Here is a 4,867-nt window from a genome sequence, read left to right as displayed (position 1 = left end):
GAAAAAAAAAAAAAAAAAAAAAAAAAAAAAAAAAAGCAAAAAAAAAGAAACAAGAACAATTACAGAGACAAACATTAAAGTTTTAACATTAAAAAATTAAGTAACATTATCATTACAAAACTTTTCCTGTGTTGACTCCCTAAAGAAGATAGGACTTAAACAGGTCAACAGCAGGCTACAACATGGGACTTTGGGAGAAACCTCATAGAAAAGACCCCAGCACTTTTTACAATGAAAGGGTGTAAACGAATTGTCACTGAATAATAGTTTTTACAAAGTAAAATAGAAGTTTCTGACTCGACAGAATAAAGTTCCAAAATAAAGAATTTGTGAGATTTTTGCTGTTGGATGGCAGATTTACAGTTCCTGGTGGCTAAAACAGTTGACACTGGTGCCACCTTGTGGTCCCTTATTGAAATTACAGCAGATGTATTTTATGTCAACTAAAAGGGAATGACCAGTCAACATATTGGTGTTTTCAAATCAACAACAGTTATTTGTTCAATATGCTTAAGGTCAACCAATCTATAAAATCATTTTGTTTTACAAAAGCCTAGCACTTCTGCTGGTGTGGCACGTATCTGGGCTAACAGACTGTCCAGCCCATGTCCTCACACCAGGCAAAAGAAAGAGAAACCTAAGAAACGACCATCACTTGACTCATTGGGAATTTAGCTACTAGGCACGGAGGCAGGAGGATCAGAAGTTCAAGGCTGTCTTCCGATATATAGGGAGCCTGTGGCCAGCCTGAGCTACAAAACAGGAAACAAAAACCAAACTCAAACAAATAAAAAAAAACTTCAAACTTTTTACTTACGACCACTTTGCTCAATCATTTCAAGAAGTTCCCTAGGCAACCCCAGCTCAGATTTTTGAGTCAACACTGAACTTTCAGGCTTGAATACAAAACAGATCTCATTTTGTTTCGGAAGCACTCTCAGAATGCAGCAAGCTGGCACAGTGGGAATGAAAGCAGCAATCGGGACAGGCTAGCTCCCGAAACTCGTCCTCCCTTATCCGCCAGCTTTGCTTCGGTTCACTGGTTCACACCCTCTTTGCTTCGGTTCACAGGTTCACACCCTCCCAGTGACACGATGGGCCTGCACTAGGTATCTCAGCCCACAGCGAGGAGTGGACAGTACTTGAGAGGAAAGCAGACCGATCAGGAAAACCACAGCAATCTACAAAACCCACCCGGTCATCCAGCTGGCTCGCACTGTTAATGGAAACCCGGACCCACACCTAAGCCTACACCTGCTACAGGAAACCAGACTGGCAACACCAGGGAACAAACAGGGCCTTGATGGAGGCCCGGAGTGTCAACATGGGGCCAACAGCACCACCTGCTGGCGGCACAGGCAAAGTACAGCTGGATGAAGTTCCCAAGTACTTCCTCCTAGGTTAGCATTGAAATGCTTCATTCAGGAGCCTCACCCTATCTGATTTTCACTCTCTTACACAGGTCCTACAGCATTATTTCTGCTTTACAAAAAGAGCAGCAACGCCGTTTTCCAGGATGAGCCAACTCCCAACACCCTCTGGGGTCTTCCAGGAGCTCAAAGTCTACTAGAGTCACTGGCTCTCATACAGACACTGACCCTGGGTCGGGGCAAGCTTTTGCTCAAGGTGACAGAATACACTATAGAGGCTCTGGGTAGCTGGACGAGCATCTAAGGCAGTGGTTCTCAACTGCCCAAATGCTGTGACCCTTTAATACAGTCCCTGGCTTGTGACCACCAACCAAAAAATTATTTGTTACTTCATAACTTTAGCTTTGCAACGGTTATAAATCTTCATGTAGAGCCGGCCGTGGTGGCACACGCCTTTAATCCCAGTGCTCGGGAGGCAGAGGCAGGTGGATTTCTGAGTTCGAGGCCAGCCTGGTCTACAAAGTGAGCTCCAAGACAGCCAGGGCTACACAGAGAAACCCTGTCTCGAAAAACCAAATCAATCAATCAATCAATCTTAATGTAACTATCTGATATGCAATCCCCAAAAGGGATTTATGGGACCAAGAGGCCAAATGCTTGAGCCTGAGAGGTCTGTACAAAACCTGCCATACGAGCTAAAAGGATCATATCACAGGCAGCCCTGTTCCTGACAACATGTCCCCAAAGTAAGCGTGGTTTGTCTACGCTTGGCCCTGGGAGTGGCACCCTTGAGAGGTGTGGCCTTGTTACAGTAGGTGTGTCACTGTGGGCGTGGGCTTTAATACCCTAGTCCTGGCTGCCTGGAGGTGAGTATTCTACTGGCAGCCTTCAGATGAAGATGTAGAATTCTCAGCACCTCCTGCATATGCTTGGCTGGGTGCTACCACGTTCCTGCCTCGATGATAGTGAACTGTACCTCTGAACCTGTAAGCCGGCCCCAATTAAATGTTGTCCTTTTAAGAGTTGCCTTGGTCTTGGTGTCTGCTCATAGCAGTAAAACCCTAACTAAGACAGTCAGCTTTTTCCACAGGGAAAAAGCCCCATGCGCCAAACCTATATACTGTGCCCCAGGCCAAACCTATATATGAACGTACAGTTGTGATGCCCACTACTTGAGTGGATTTGGAGTCAGGGTTGAACCTAAAAACAAAACTAAACAAAACTAAACTGGTGTGTTTACCAAAAGACACTGCAACAGAGACAGATATACCCAGAAGGAAGACCACAGGAGCCTGCACACTGAAGCTCCCAGAGAAGAGGCCACCCCCCGCTTAAAGATTCTACAAGGCTGATGGACCGATTAGAACTTCTGGATTGTGGCAGATCCAGAGTCAAATCTTAGGCCACACCTCTGGTTCTCTTGCCCACCCACAACGTATCTAACATCCTAGTTACCAGGAGGTGAGACCTTCTGGACTCTTCTGGTTTAGCAGACCACTAAGTTCTAGCAACTGGAAGCTAAGACGGTCATCATATGGGATGTGAGAGACCCCCTGCTCTGTTGTACGTTGTCCAATCTCCAGTTCCCACCAATGTGTTTGAATTTTATCCTGTAACAAAACAAACTTCATGAAACCACTGATAAGATACACTGGGACATTTTCTTTGGGGCTACTTGTATAGTTCCTGGGAGGATATAACTCATTTTGGCTCAAATACCGATTATTGTCTCTGAGGATTTTTTTTTTTTGGGGGGGGGGTCAAAATATATGGAAACCATGGCTACCCCAAATCTAGACATCAAGGAGGGTTACCACAGAAGAAACCAACTCTTGGCAACCCTCTGGTTATTGGGGACAAGCAGCCTCCAGTACTGTGAGATACTGTCCCTTGAGCATGCTCTCCAGCCCACTGAGCTCGGCTAAGGCCATCCCAGCAACTTAACACACTCACAGAAGTCACAGGAATCGGGAAAGCCTGGAAGATCCGAACAGCCTCCGGGCACCCCGAAGCTGGCACATTTCACACCTGAAATGGACTATTTGGTTTCTGAGGAGCCTCTTCCTCAAAACTCACTGCATTCCTTTCAAGCCTCCTTTGCTTGTGGAATAAGGGCAGGATGTGGCCTAAGTTCTTTGCTACTCAGCCGTCCCCTCTATGCCAAATGTCAGACCCCAAACTGCAGAGGAATCTGATAAATGGGCGAGGCATACATTTTTATCCGAAGCTTGTTGGTTGGTTCCAGCGTGTCGCTCTGCTTAAAACACAAATTCGTACAATCTGAGCTCGCTGGATACATCAGGCTGCATAATGACCCCTTCCTATGCTAGTCACATGGCTTTCTGTCACCGGGACACAAAATATGTGAGAAAAAAAAAAAAATCAACCATAAGGAGGAAAGGTCTGGCTCGAAAATTTTAGTCTGTGGTCACTTGGGCCCTATGGCGAGGTTTTAAATATTGAGGTGCGGAGAAGAGGAGAGGAGAGGGAAGCTGCTCAAATCACAGTGGCAGGGAAGCAAAATGAGCATCATTAGTCCCGATGCCCGTGCTAGCGGCATGCCTCACGGGACTTAACTTTCAGAACAATGCTGACCTCCTATCTGTTCCATCTCCCCACAGCATAGCAGCTGTAACTTTTAGCATGTGGATTATTCCATGTAAATAAATTAAGATGAGAGGGGAGACTATCTGGATGGGCCCTCCAGGGAAACTTAGGGGTTCTGAGAACAGGAAGTTAAGAGGGAGAAGGGCACGTGTTGATGGAGGGTATGTCCCTGGAGCAGGGAGACAACTATGCGAATGTCTCTAGAAGCAATGGAGTCAAACCAATGAGTTCTTCCTATCCGAGATCCCAGTTAAGGATCTCAGGACCTTCACCGACAGATATTTATCTTATCTGTTATCTCATTTTTTTCTCCAAGTGGCTCAGACTTTTAATTAGCATGCAGAACCAGCATGGACATCAAATGGACTACATGGTATTAGTTTCCGTTCCATACCCTACCACTTCCAACAACAAAGAAGGAAAAGTGACTTCCTCAAGGCAACTCAGGCCCTCATCTCCCTGCTTTCCTCGGTAGGCAGATAGACACATCGGGGGTTCCTACCAGGCAGTCTCAGGCAATGGCCTAGGGGGTCTATAACCAAATATGAAATCACCTTCCTTGGGGCGTCTGAGAGTACGTAACCCGTCGGTTTGCCACAGGAGGGAGGAGGTGCTGTTGACACTTCATTGGGGAGAGGCTAAGGGTAAATTCTGTGTGCTGCAAAGCTCAGGATGGACTTACAGAACAGCGGCAGCCATGCTCAAGGCAGTCCAGAAGAAAGGTTTAAAAACCATCTTCCAGGCCGGGCGTGGTGGCATACGCCTTTAATCCCAGCTCTCGGGAGGCAGAGGCAGGCGGATTTCTGAGTTCGAGGCCAACCTGGTCTACAGAGTGAGTTCCAGGACAGTCAGGGCTACACAGAGAAAACCTGTCTCGAAAAACCAAAAAA

General features: G+C 46.4%; 1 protein-coding gene across 1 annotated transcript in view; it reads right to left on the bottom strand.

The window, feature by feature from the left end:
* The window catches only part of Mtap (methylthioadenosine phosphorylase), a 48,844-nt gene that overhangs the window by 31,791 nt on the left and 12,186 nt on the right, over positions 1 to 4,867 (bottom strand). The gene's annotated exons all lie outside the window — the stretch shown is intronic.

This window comes from Mus pahari, chromosome 6, assembly GCF_900095145.1.
Source record: "Mus pahari chromosome 6, PAHARI_EIJ_v1.1, whole genome shotgun sequence".
NCBI classification, from domain to species: domain Eukaryota; kingdom Metazoa; phylum Chordata; class Mammalia; order Rodentia; family Muridae; genus Mus; species Mus pahari.
This window is presented reverse-complemented; position numbering and strand designations above follow the sequence as displayed.